General features: G+C 35.1%; 1 long non-coding RNA gene across 2 annotated transcripts in view; it reads left to right on the top strand.

Moving 5' to 3' along the window:
- The window catches only part of LOC117151909, a 42,946-nt gene extending 28,568 nt beyond the window's left edge, over nucleotides 1–14,378 (top strand). Inside the window, exons 2-3 of one of the 2 annotated variants that reach the window (XR_004462072.1) lie at nucleotides 200–248; nucleotides 14,355–14,378. This is a non-coding gene — a long non-coding RNA (uncharacterized LOC117151909). Of the gene's footprint in view, nucleotides 1–199; nucleotides 249–1,363; nucleotides 3,805–14,354 lie in introns of those variants that run through there. The other variant, XR_004462071.1, reaches the window with a different exon arrangement.
- Nucleotides 14,379–15,124: the final 746 nt, after the last annotated feature.

The following is a 15,124-nucleotide window of genomic DNA, read 5'->3' as shown; positions in this document are numbered from 1 at the left end:
TTTTTTTTTTTTTTTTTTTTTTTTATACAGAAGTGTTTCTTATTTTTACTCATTTCGTTAAATCAACTTGGATCGTATATATTTTTAAAAAATCGCCATCATTTGCATTTTCGCGAAAGTTGCGTGAAAACGGCTTAACCTGTTCTTGCCCGGCGAACAAAACGATCGACCTAACAAACTCCGTTTCTTCTGTTTGCAGATCGTACAACGATTCGAGGCGGTGACCGAGCACGGCAAAACCACGCAAGGTAACACTGCTTTCACTTTATTTGTCGTACCGTTTAAGCAATCGCAAAACACTGAAAAATCGCTGAATTATCCAACGATGCACGGGAAACATTTCGCTAACGTAACGAAGCGGAAAAGAATCGTGGAACCTGACATAGAAGAGAAACATTCGGGTCAATTCTATGAGAAGAGAAAAAGCTGAAACTATTTTCGATTTCGGCCCGTGTTACATCATAATCGCGTAGAGTAATATCGTATAACGTTGACTCACTTCCGGCCGCTTTAGTTTAATATTCCGGCTGTGACGCACGCCCTTCCTCCGTTCATCCCATCGGTAATGCGTTCGGTAAATATTCGAAGGCTGAGAAAGTAATTCATCAAAGTTAATTTATCAAACGAACCAACCAACCAATAAATCGTCAGACGGCCACCCATCGAGGACTACCGCAAAGAAGTTCAGTTCCATAGTTTCTATCGACGATGAAAATTTCCTACATCGAGGATTTTCAAACTTTTCATAGCATCAAGTCTAAAATTGAAGGATCTAGCAAATGAAACCAAGTAGAACGAGTAAAAAGTAAAATCAAGTAAATGGTACTACCGACAAAAATACACAAGATATCAAGAAATTTTATAAAATTATACGCTAACTCGCTATAATCCTTAATAGTTATCATCAAAGGAAATCATTGATACTATTATCATGTGTGGAGTTCTACGTTATTTTACTTTAGTGACGAATGAAATAAAATAAATATAATTAAATGTTTTGCCATTATACAATATTAGATACAAAGTAGAGAATGAAATTTCACCTATGGCAACCTTTAAGAATTAATTAAATGACAAAAGTAACTTGAATTCGAATATGTTATTTGAACTTCGTGTCCATACGAGTTGAAGTTATTTGAATTCAAATTGTTCCGATGCGAAAGCAACTTGAATTCAAGAAATGTGACTCAATGTTCACGTTACGTGAGAACATGTTTCTGAATGGTGTGAAAAAACTGTAAGTGCAATTCAAAGCAATGAATCACATGGTAATCGATAAAATAGCTAAGCTTTCATAAGTAACATTTCGAGTGATTCTTGCTCGAAGGTGATAGGTTAACGTGAATTTATGTATATTTCGTAGAATGATGGAATGCAAATGTCGTTCTGAGTTCGATGATTTTTGGTATTCAGCCGAATGGAGGTCGACGATTAATCAATGAAGAAAGTTTCGTATGGAAACTGTTGGCAACAACGTTTTATTTTTCACGTGATCGGATTGGTGGTGTTTAGTGATATTTCTGGACCACTGTCAAGTTAATTGCACGGTTTTGAAATATGCCAGCTTACGAACGACAATGGCATTCAGTATTATACTTAACCGATGTTTACGTAAAGTCTGGCCTTTCAACGCTGTTTCTTTGTACATATTAACGCTAAGACGTATTAGTGTAACAAACAATAACAATGAAAGTCGACTACTTTACTACGTTGAATGAACGCCAGGTCCATTAATCATCATCAGTTTCTTGAATTTTGTGTGGAAAAATAAGCAAATACATTGTAGGAATCATCGTTAAATTGTTCTATGAATCATGAGAATTTTAGCGTTTGTTAAATATTAAACAATTGAACATACAGAATTGTCCCATAGAATGGATGGCGATGAATGATTAATTGTAAGGGCGTCGAAATGTGATTCCCAAACGTTTAATGCAGTTGATGTATCGTATTCCCAAATCGTTCCAAAATATTAATTCGTACGAAATGAATCTATATCATCAAATTTAGTTTCAGAATAATTTATACAAGGCAGCGTCACTGAACTTCCATCATACGAAATAAAGGTTGATATTCAAATTAGAATGAAATTCAAACTTTTTGACTCAAATTTTAAAGAAGATTCAAATTCACATACAAGTTCTCAAATTTTCAAGTTCAAGTTTTCAAATCCAAATAAAAATTTTGATCGATCATCCTTGATGTTAATTGAATCAATCGTTCAATTAAATCAAACGAAACATCTTTAAAAAAAACTTCTACGAGCGCAAGAAATTCAAGCAATGCAAATCTTGAGACGTTTATTAATAACTCCTTTTAATATCATTAAAAATTTTAATGTCCAAATTAAGTGCCAAAAATTGCCTGTGCCAAAATAGATCCAAAACTCTTGGAACGAGACCAAGGAAAATTCCAATTCGATTTCAAATTTAAATAAAAATGCATGTCAACAACAACTCATTCCTGAAGACTACCACAAGCATGACAAACCCAAAATACGCAAACCTCAAGCACCTCGACGCGCCACATAATGTAAGCTCACAGCACATTACGTGTCCGCGCGCCAAACAACGTTCATCTTCCGCGTGTTTCCGCGGTGGCCGTGTTTCACAGCGATTTCGGCCGTGTCGCGTGTTCCTCAGAATTTTCATATTCCCTCGGTCTGCTTGTAATAAAAGACAATGAGAGCCAGCTTGGTCGCGCGTCCTGACAAAGCTTGTGAAGCTGATTTATCGGCGCGTCATGAGGACGCGTTAGGCCGTCTGTCGACGTTCCTCGAGTTTCGAGCAACGGAACGTGTCGTAACGAGCCGGCATTCATGGTACAGCGAGAAGAACGGCCTTGCTACATTATTAGACACCGCGCGGCATTAGGCGTGCAACAAAAGCGGCATGCACACGCTTCGATCGTGCCACGGATCTTTACACGCGTAGCTGTCGTTCAAATATCGATCTCAGTCGATTGTGGATTTTATTTATTTTTAACCTTCTATCGAGCTGTAACGAATAATTTTTAATGGACTTTGTTGATTGTATATTTGGAGGAAATTTATTGCATACTTACAGCAACAGTAACGATCGATTTGTTGCATAACCTGCACGTCGAAGATGTTTCGTCTCGGCATCGAGGCCTTGGAATTAGAATTCATACAATACATATGTATAATGCAGTGACTCGCGAAAGTATTTGAACAGTTACCATAGGCGATTTTTACGAATATATATTATGTGTGATATACGACATTTTTTGAAACTTCGTTTCCATTGTACAAGACAGGACTATCGTTATTATATTAATAAAATTTTATATCAATCCGGAAATACGTGTAGGAGTCGCAAAGCGTTCATTGGAAATATACACTTGTAAAATTAGCGTACAGCATGAATGCTGATCTTAAACATACAATTTGTACTAAAGATAGTCTCGCTAAATATTCTGGCTTATTAATATAGTAAATAATTCATAATTAATAAAACATAGATAATCGTTCAGATACTTCAAGGATTTTTGCAAAGTATATGTTTCCAATAAATACCTAATAACATCTATGTACATCTTCAGATTCGTTTCAAATTTTTATCAATGTAATATTACCAATATAAACCGTAGCCGTGTCTCGGTTGCTGTGTTAAGAAGATTTCAAAATGTTTCGTACAACATGCAGTATCAGTAAGCAGTTTCTACGAGTATTGGAATATTTCCGTAAGCCACTGTACATTCATAAGAGGTATCATGCAAGTGTTAGAATGCTTTCGTCAGTGTGTGTGTATACTTGCACTAAATGTTTAGTAACTCTTATGTACATACATTTTTAATTATGTTTAAAGCTCTAATGTGGTTGTAATAGTTGTTTCTCGATATAGTAAGGCTGTTCCTATGAACGACACTCTACGTAACTAATCATACTAATATTAGCACCGTTTGACTCACCACGGTGATTTTCCTGTACCAATACAACTTTTCATATGTTTCACCACGCTCATGAATTTTTGCTCTTGCGGCCTCTAGATGGAAGTGAAAAATACCATCTGGAGCCAGGCCAATCGGACTATTCGCAGAGCAAGTGGCATAAATAGCTTTGTTGTCCGGTGAACGAGACGGTGCGTTAAGTATCTTGTCCGCTGAACGGGAGTCCGTTTTCCGCGTGGAGAGCAAATTACGTCAACGGTTGTAATAACATTTTGATATCCGAGAATGACGTTTTAATGACTTTCTTTTGAATTTCTGAAATTTTATATGAATTCTTTGGAACGACATTTAACACGACAAAATTAGTAATAGTCGATATCTACATTTACATTTACATTTACATTTTAAATATTTTTCGATTTTACAAGATTGTAAAAGAAATATTAGAAAGTTTGCAATCGACGAGAATAAGATTGACCTCGTCATAATATTTAGTAGATAAAACGATTATTTACCTAGGTTACACATTTTAAATATGAATTCGCATAAATATTTGCTTTCTATTCATCAATGACCATCACCGCTCCCAATTGTCTTCAAATAATCTTAACACTCAAAAAAAAAAAAAAAAAAAAAAAATATTTTACCCTAGGAGCTGTAATAAGTTGGAATATACTACATAAAGTTTAATTTTTCCAAAATATCGTATGAAGATGCAATTTTAATAAATATCTTCGCCCCTTTTCTTAGCATTGCTATCTGAGTTATTAACATTATGGACAATTTTTTAGTCCACGAAATTTATCTTCTTTTAATCACTTCAAAATATCTGGTAACGTGGGTCACCGTGACATTCAACGTGTTAACTAAGAACTTCCATCGAAAGAACCATACAGATCTCATTCTGAAACTATACCTCAGCTATCCACTCAAATGACCATCGTCTCTATTCATGACCACGACCAGCGGTAAACAACAGGCTACGGTAAGATGCATTCATGCTGCTTCTGCTTGTGTTGCCATTTGCTACTAAATGATCGACGTTAATCGTCTTTATCCACATCGTAAAACTTACCCTTGGGAGAGTTCGCAAGTTGCTAGGAGTACGCGCGTGAAAACGGTTTACGAGCAGTTTTTCACGCGAGGAACCGGTCGTTTCCCGTTTCGCAGAGACGACGGCCCATTCACAGCGACGCGGTCGGTCACTCGGTCGAGCGTGGTATTCCTGGGGTGACACACACCGCGCCGTCACCCCGACGGAGACGAGGCCTTCTCTATTTATAAATGTGGGTCGACGTGGCTGCGCAGCCGGCTCGTTTCGTCATTATTACGAGTCCGCGCGGAAACCGACTATTCTCCTCTTTCTTTCTATCGCTCTATCCAACCCGTGGACTTCGATGCATACCGCGGCAGAATGACGATTAATTGGCTCGACGCCTGGAATAGGGCGATTGTTAATCGTCTCGCGACTATCGCTTCTTCATTTTGTTTGTGGAAAGGAGAAACGTTGGGAATTTTTCTAAACTCGATGGATTTCGATGAATCTTGATCGAAGGAAGGAAGATTTGTTATAGTTAGACTGTGGATATGTTTATGCACATTCGCATCCTTTTTTTAAATAGGACAATTTCTGATCGCCTCGCGACTACTGCTTCTCGATTTCGTTTGAGAAGAGGAGAAATATTGGGCATTATTGTAAGTTCGATGAATTTTGGTGAATTCTGATTACGGAAGGAAGATTTGTTATAATCAGGCTGTAGATATTTCTGAAAATGTATTTCTTTGTTGAGCAGGCCGATCGCTGATCGTTTCACAAGTACTGTTTCTCGATTTCGTTTGAGAAAAGGAGAAATGTTGGGAATTTTCATATGTTTGATGGATGAATTCTGACACAAGTAAAACGTATTTGTGAATAAATTATAATGTTATTATAAATTTGAGCTTTCGACTTTCTAAATGTTGCTCTTTGTTGCCATAAATGGATGAAGTGAAAGTGTCACCTTTATCGTAGATTTTTCTGATCTTTACGGGATATTTATCATCTATTATCGGAATATTATTCGCGATATTGTCGTTCAGCATTTAAAACTTCCAAGATGTAGCTTGTAGAATATCTCTTCTATCATACCTGTCACGTTGCCTTTTTGTTGCCATTATAAACAAATGATAGAAAATCCTTTACTGTTACATAAAACAAACTTGTATCCTAAGTGCAAAAAGATACAGGAACTCCGCTTCAAAGGACAAGATATTTCTTGCCGCAGACAACCTCGATCGATCCGACTCTTTTACGCCGTATACGTGTCATGCTACTTCGAACTTCTCTTTCAACACTAACATCGACCATATCGCCTCGTTTGTGCACCATACATAGATATGAACCATATTTACGAGGTATATAGAAATTTTATGAAATCCGCCATCGAATCTGTCTAGACGCGAGACAAGTATAATAAAGAAGTAAGTTAGCGACTGAAATTTTTCCAATTCAATATATTCCATTTACCGTTTCCTATCAAAAAACACATAGCAACCATTGTACAATTCACCAGTCTTCGAATAATGACTCTCGGTGAAATTTTCTTGACACGTTGAATGCGAATGTTGAACGAATTTTATATTTTTTGCCCTAAAAGCTGCTATACATTGAGACATACAGTGCACTATAAATTTCAATTTTTACAAAATAGTCACTGTTATTTAAACAATTCACATTGTTGGACATTTCTCAATCCATGAAATTTATCTCATTTTAATCATTGTAAAAAATTTAGTATAAAGTATACATTTTACTTTACTATAAAGTAGTAAAGTAATACTCTACTTTATTATAAAGTAGAGTCTTGATGATCATCATAGCTGTCAACTGTTACATGTTTCTTAAACATCGATTTCTCTGTTGCTGGATTATCAATTCTTAGGCAATTTCGACTTACATGTAGAAATTTAAGAAAGACACGAAAGGAAAGTTTTTCATTAGATTAAAATGTTTCAATCATCAGTATTCATTATTATATACACGGCTAATTCGACCATTAGGATGTCATCGTTCCATTCCATTTGAAATCACAACAGGGGACTCGCAAATACGATTAAACTGGGTTGGCGCGGAATTCGCGCATAGATCGCAAGGTCGATTTCTTGAATGGCTTGGCATTATAGAGGAGAGACATCCGTTGTTCCGTTCCGTTCGTTAAGCTCGTAGAAGCTTGATTAGAACGGCGAGAACGTATGTATATATATCAATCGGTTAGCGCAGCCTTGGTCGTGGAACGGTCTTTTATTTTTAGAAAATTATTGGTCCGCCCTGTAAACAAGAAACTGATACTCTGTTTATCTTTACAGTGAGCAACCGCGTTCCCTCGCCTAGTTCTGTTCATGCTAGATTCTTTAGCGACCTATTGGATTATTTCAGAATCGATTGAACCCTTTGCTATCCGAAAATACCATGATACCATCAATCGACAACTCTGTCACGCTTTTGCAGGCAAATTTTTTAAATTAAAGATTTTTGAGTAAAAGAAACATTATACACTTCTATGAACTATATTATAACTACATATAATGCGATACTTTTCTTTCTTCCTCTCTTTGCTTTTCTTGTTATGCGTGAAAATAATAATAAAGTGCTAACATTTTTTTGAAGTTTAATTTTTGGAATTATTGGATTAATTGGTAGGTGAAGAAAAATAAGTTTGCGCATATTGGTATATAAATTCCAAAAATTAATATTCTATTCTAGTATTTATTTGGTAAAAAAAGGCGATTCTTCTAGTAAAAATGTTCTTTCATCTTGTCGAGTGTAACAAAAAATTATAAACTAATCTTAAGCATTCGAAAAAATTGCGTGGGGCCGACAGAAGATGACAGAAGTTGACAAAGTTTAAAGAAAGGAATGCCAAACTTTCCAGCCTTTGTTTCAGCATTTTTGCTTGCGAATGCTTTGTCTGGACAGAAAGATGCTTGTTGATCCTCGAGTATGTGGCAGTGTTTAGATCTTATTTTTGGAGGCACGTTCGAGTATGACATCGAAAGAGAATAACAAAACTGTAAAACATCGGGATCGTTCTCTGCATCTTTCTAGAACCAGTCTAAGCAACGTCATACCGAATGTGAAAGAAACCATCAAATGTTACCAAACTATAACTTCTTCGGCTTTATTTCTCTTATAAATAACATGCACGTCTCTAGAGAAACGAAAAACAACGAAATGTCTGATTTCACATTTTCTCATAATATCACTAATGATTAAAACCAATCACAATAACGTTCATGTTCTTACATATTAACACAGTTCGTTACCAAAATATTATTTATCGTACTGTTTCAAGGTAGCTTGCATAATATTGTTTCCAAAAGTTCCGAAAGTGACTCATCGACCGAGATACGTGGAAAAAAGAGGAAAACGCCGCGTGTTTTCAGTTCGACGTCGAGACGGTACAGAACGGAATGTGTATTCGTGACATTTGAAGGGGTGTCTTAAATTAAAACGATGGCAGGGCGGTCTGGGCTGGCAGCGGCTACGAAAGAACACGGCGATTGCCACATCGACTTTTTGGCAGTGGCCATTCTCGAGCTCTCGTTCGCCTTCTTTTTTCTCTGCTCTTGTTTGACACCCAGCCTTTACGATGTATATACGATAGTGTATACAATATAAATACACAATATACATGTGTGACCTACGTGTATATATAACATACAATCTAACTTACGTATGTGTATACATAAATATGTATTTAAACGACTGAGCAGTCGTTTAGCGGTCGAATGTTGCTTTTTTTTCCCAAAAACTACTATATTTTGAACGCAACACGTTTATTCGCGGTCTTGAGCGTTTCCAGTGACGCGAAATCGTTGCGTTGTTCGCTCGAGTTTTTACGAGCCAGCCTGTTATATTTCGCTCGAGACGCGGACAATATGCTTCTTATCTTTAGCATGAATTTGCTTTAAACGAACTAGACTTCGGAGGAAAAAGAGAATACGCCGCTTAAAAAAAGAAAAAGCAATTTTGTCTGAACTTTTGAGAAGGAAAAAAGCGGTGCTGTTGCGAATTGGTTTTCACGGATAAAGAACGAGATACGATAACTTTGGACTGTTGACGATAATTGGTTACTGTGTTCATGTTAATCTTTATGTATTTGCTAATTTTAACGCATTGAGTATACACGAACGAAATTAGGTCTTGAAAATTTGTATTTCGGCGAAGGTTTTACAGAGGGACAAATTTACGCAATTGATTTCGTTTGTCTTTGCAATTCTGTAGAATTAAAGTAGTACCTGTGTCTAATTAATCTTTCGGTCAAATATTCTTAAGAGTGCACATATAAAATTTGGCATTTTTCTCTCTTTCGTATCTTTTTGTTGTTAAATTTGTCGTTTCTTCCTCTTTACCACTCTTCATAAAAAATATTTGTTACTTCGGAGTTACGTAAATCAAACTTTATCGACTATTTTCTACCATAATAGCTACTTTTGTGACAAACATTGTCTATCCTAGATGAAGAATATATGTAATAAACAATAATGGAATTAGAAATCGAATTTCTATTAATAAATCTATGTTCCATTCCATTGAAGCTTAAATCTGACTGACAAATTACTACGATTTAGTCATTTTCTAACTTATTACAATTCATATTTTACTCGACTACTGTTGGATCTCAATTCAGGATCGCTATTTTTATCCAACAATAAAACTAACGGAAGCTTGCCAACGATCAAAGCATCGATCTTTCAAGATAGCGAGGAAAACTCTCATGGACGAGTTTATCGTGGGAGATGATTATTGTCGGATTAATCAAATGAAAACATCGAAGTGTCAGTCGTGCAATCGATTTATTAGATGCCCGGAAAAAGAAATTCAAGGACGCGGATAGAACGGCAGAGGGGACAGGTTATAACATAACCTTGTAAATTACGCTGTCGTTACGTCGACGATAATTATGCCGTCGCGTTAAATAATCGTCGGCCCACCACGAACACGCTCGGTTTCAAGGTTACTGAAACACGAGTTCCTGAACCCTTCCATAATCGGAAATTAGGAGGCAGACTGATTATAGACACTGTTACGGGTCAAAGCACCGTGTTCAGTTACGTCTCGACGATCGATCCTCTGGTGATATTTGACCTCGTCGATCAAGACCAGCGTTCATAATCGTTTCTATTTTATTGTTAACAGATCGTCAAGGATTAATAGATTATGAAGACCGTTTCAGTTATTTGCCATGTGTCGTTCGTAAAGCGATAATAAAAATTAGATAAATGGGATATAAATTGGGCGCTATAAAACTAGAAATATTTAATAAAATACTAGAAAGATATAAGATTATAAACATAAAAAAATATAAGAAATTCTGTTAAAGTATCTCAATTATTTTGCACGTTATTTGTGATTTTTATCTCAACGACATAGTAAAATTACACTTCTACTGAAAGCTTCTGACAAATATTGTATATCATCTTACCAATGTTTAATACGTTTATCGTAAATTTTAAATTATCTCATAATTCAGGTTAGATAACGTCTAAGACACTCCATATTTTCCAGAAACTATAGAAAACCACAAGACATCTCGTCTTAGAGAAAGATTACTGCAACAGGCTGGAAATTTATTGTATAACTAGTCTTTCATTTTTCGTTTACGATTGTCACTTGCCATCAAACTATTTTACGTAATGACGATTTCTCAGTTTGAGTATAATATTCAGTAGATATAACATTGAATACAAGAAGAAAAATTTCCATTCGAATATAAATATTCACACAATTGGAAGATGAAACCTTGCAAACATAGGCAAGGAAAAACGTACGAGGCTATGACTATGAGGTACGAGAAGTCACGGGAGTTTAATCTATTTGGCGCGCGAAATAAATCGTTTTTTCGCGATAATAACGAAGCGAGCCCGATTACTGCTTTTCAATAAGAATTCACTAATCAATTCCATGCTCGTTGACGGCTCGAAAAATCATATCCAGTTAATTTTACCGATCGAATCTACCGCTCTCTTTTCCTATATTCCCTTTCTCGTTCGCCATTCTCTTTATCGATTGTGGACCGAGATTGACTAAAAATATATCTCGATATTGCCGAGTATTTTCCGACAGAACGCAGAAAAATGATAAATTATTTATTGAAATATTATTTCTATTTTAATGAAAATACCTGTTTATCCATTTTCCGATATGCTAATTGTTAGTCTTACGAATTTTGATTTTTTAAAGATCAGTTCTAATTTGAAAGATTGATTATTCAAATTATATTAATTATTAGTAATTTAATATTACAAATATTAAACTGGCGGTTGATTCTGTTCAATATATTGATATTTATAATCCAGAATTTTGCGAATCTCTTCTTTAGAAAACTTCCATAAAAGTGTCATTTCTTCGAATAGAAATTAATATCACAACCCTATCGTTTTACTTGCTCGTATTCAGATACGAAGAAACGCTTCAGGTTGATGAGAAGCCGAAACGTCTAGAACTAGAAAACTGGAAGCGGCTCGTAGGAAAATCAAAACAAACGAAACGCTCATCCGTATTTGTTCGACCAAAACAGTTTCACTGGTGCCGACTGACCCACTAATAATAAGAGCTCGGATTGACGCGAGTATGTCGCGCTCGATGTTTCATCGCTCGAAGGTCGATCAATCGTCGATCGATTATTGCCAGGATTATACCGACAATCGGCGGTCGCTGAAGAGGAAAACACAGGGAAGAGAAATCGATTAGAAACTAGACGAACGGCTTCGTTTGAACAGAACCGTGTCGAATTTTACAGTTTCCCCTTGTTAATCAGAGAAACAAGCCGAACGATGCCTCCATTGTTCCAACATCGCGTTCCTCCGATCCGTTAACAACGATAATCGCGATCGAACCTTTGCTCGTCTCGAATCGTCAGTTACTTTGTTCCTCTACCATCGAATAAAGTCCATTTTTCCCCGGAACAATTAAACTCGTTGTTCTAAGAAACGCGTTAAGCCTGGGTGATTGATCGTTAATCGAGGATCGAAATATTTATGACCATCGTTGAGGTGTCAACCATGATAGATCTCGATTATCTCATCCTTTGTTTCCATGAATCTCGCCTTCCACGACGTTTATCAGTGAATGAATATGTTACAAAGGCTAAAAATATATAATCGTCCCTTATGCAGCACGATGTTTACTTTGTTGCAAAGTTATTCATGTCGGTAGCAAAAGGAGGAAGAGATAATAATAGGAATGTACAGGGTGTTATACAGTGGCATGTATTTTTTCTTTGTGCCTTTCTTTATCTTTCATACGTTAAGCTTTACAAAGTTGAAGTTAGGATATCTTTTAAACCAAACACCTTTGGACACCTTTGGCCTCAATGCTTTTATATTTGTAGTAATATTTCTGTATTGGTTAAAACCGTATATTTTTCTTCTTTTTTTCTAAAAGAAGCTAAAAGGAATTTTATAGTAACGAAAGAAATGAGATTCTCCATAATATTTTTATAATATACCCAACACATTTCTTTTTCATTTTCTTGTAAAGAACGTATTTCTGTTTTTGTGTATTAATTATCGTATTTAAGTAAAATGTCCGTATAATCAGTCATTAAAAAATCTGACGATTTATAACGAATTATAATTGAATGTTTTCAACCAAGCCTTAATTGTGTCTAAAGATTATTTATAATATATTGGCTAGATAGATCGTCTAAAGCCTTAATCGCTTGAATATTTATTAACTGCAACGTCGAATATTGAAAGTTGAAAGATTGCACGACCAAAGTTTCTGTCGTCCGTTATTTATTACGTCTTAATGGTATAAACCATAAATTCTCGTCAAAATGTGTTTCAATAACGAACATCAAACGAAACAGAACGACTCTAACATAGGTATCGCTGAATTATTCAAAATCTCAACTGATATTACGTAATAGCAGTGTAATAGGTTTCGCTGCGATCGTACGCTTCTTCGAGCGTGGGTTGCTTTCTGATAACCTACGTGCCAATCGATAGTCGCATTCCTATAGTTCACCGCTCGATCGAATGTGTAACTGTTTGTTACACTCATTTCACACCTTCAACAAACTTTAAACTAGCGTTGTAAAAGAAAGTAAAGATGAAAATTTCATCGAATCGAAATATTCGATATATTATTAAGGATGGAAAAGTTTGCAAAGATATGTTTTACTTGATTTCGCTTTTTTTTTATAAAAAAAACAACAAAACTTTCCTTAAATGAATCACTTGCTCGATAAAAAGTTTTGTGTGCATCGGAAATAATAATGCTATAGTTAATACCGATTTTATTTTTTATAGTAGTAATAATTGGAACGCGATTTTTTTGCAAATTCATATTTTTGGCAATATAATTAAGAAAATAGCACCTCGGTGGAACATTGTTTTTCCTGGTAGTTATTATAGAAAACACTATAATTTGAATATTTTACATATTTTTTCATATCATGTACATTCTGTGCAATTTTGCATTTTCAAATCTCCTATAAATGTATAAAAGTCCGTAGGCTAATAATAATATATGATTTTCTCGGAACGTTAGCTATTCACGTGATAGAAGAATTGGGATATTATACTCAATTTGCAATACATTAACCCAGCATCCTGGGTTCCGAAGAGGTCAGGTGCTAGCACGTGACGAAAGGAATCACGTCAAAACAGCGAGCAAACGTACAATTCCACGGTCACGTTAACGGAACTGACGCAAACGCAAGCGATGATTACGAATTCAATTAGAGTCCACGCTTTTTTTTTTCTCTCGTCGAACAACGGAAACTTTTTACCCACGACGCATTTGCGTGTCTCTCCTCGATGTTCGAGGTTCGGTCATAACCAGACCGCCGGTCTTATTAGGCTTCCATCATTTCGTTAAGCAATCTCGATGATTGGATGACTCGATAGGTCATGATTAACGAAATCTTTTCTGTAATTTATAGTCTTCGTCTCGTTGCCGAAGACAGATCACCTCGTTTAATTTATTCATATCGTGAGAAGACGCGCTAAGTGAAAGTTATCTTATATTGAGAAGAAAAAAAAGGAAAACAAAAAGAAAGAGAAGAAATTATTCTTTGCAAAAAGCATTATGGAACTATATTTTGCTCTAAATTTCATTTACATATTTTTTCTACTATATGGGCATTCTTTAGTGAGAAAGCTATTTACATGTAAAAAGCGGATATTGTAAAAAGTTAAACCACTAAAATGCTTCCTTCGTTTATAGAAACAGATAATTAATCTTGTGTTATACAATGGCCAATGTTTTAACAAACAAATGCTTACACGTGTAAATTCAACTAATTATATTATGAAAAGTCTTATTTCTATTTTTTTTTTTTTTTTATAGAGAATTTATTAAATGTTCTTGTATGGACAAATTGTAAAATATCCAGGAAAAGAAAATAATATTTTTTTCTATGATGCAAGGTTTAAAAATATAATTTTTATACTTTCAGGTATTATGAATATAGAATGAGTTGCAGATTTTTAATTGAATTGTAAACTGAATTAAATTGAGTTTGGTATTTCCCTATTTATGTAGTCGACACTGTATGTATAATATTGTTTTAAGTTTACGATAACTGTTGCTGCATAGTTTACTGCTCCGTTGCACGCTGACTGATTTATTTTGAATACCTCTGAACTTCCGAGCATGACTTAAACGCACGAAACCAGGAACGGAGATTGACCTTTTATCTGAATCGTATTGACACAGATTGACCTTTGAATATTATAAAATCTCACAGCATATAATAGTGAAACAAGATTTAGTTATACATTGACAGATAGATACAAAGTTTGCTTTCAGATTTCATGTATTCTTTTAATTTGTTAGAGATAACTCGACGAAATAAAGTGGTCGTTCTTGTTTAATACATTTAATGGACTGATTTTGAGAATCTTTATCTTCCGTATTGCATAAGAAATACAAGCTTATTCATTTTGAAACCCTGACCATCTGTAAATATGTCGAATGTTTTTATTGTTTCAATTTTACGTAATGATACCCTTGTTAAAAGACAAACAGGATGTCCTTCCTCCCAGCAACGAGTAATTTATTTTCTTTTTAAAAGTAAACTGTACAAGACTTTCTTAAGATACCCATTTCTTTAAAGAATATGTTAAAAAATAAATAAAGTACATAAAATAGTTTATCGTTAAAAAATCATTGGTATATTATATATTTATTATATGGTATGTTTGTCAATCTTTCCTTAAAAAACGA

The sequence above is a fragment of the Bombus impatiens genome, unplaced genomic scaffold, assembly GCF_000188095.3.
Source record: "Bombus impatiens unplaced genomic scaffold, BIMP_2.2 scf_0525, whole genome shotgun sequence".
NCBI lineage: Eukaryota > Metazoa > Arthropoda > Insecta > Hymenoptera > Apidae > Bombus > Bombus impatiens.
The sequence above is the reverse complement of the archived record's forward strand: the minus strand, read 5'-3'. Positions and strand labels throughout refer to the sequence as shown.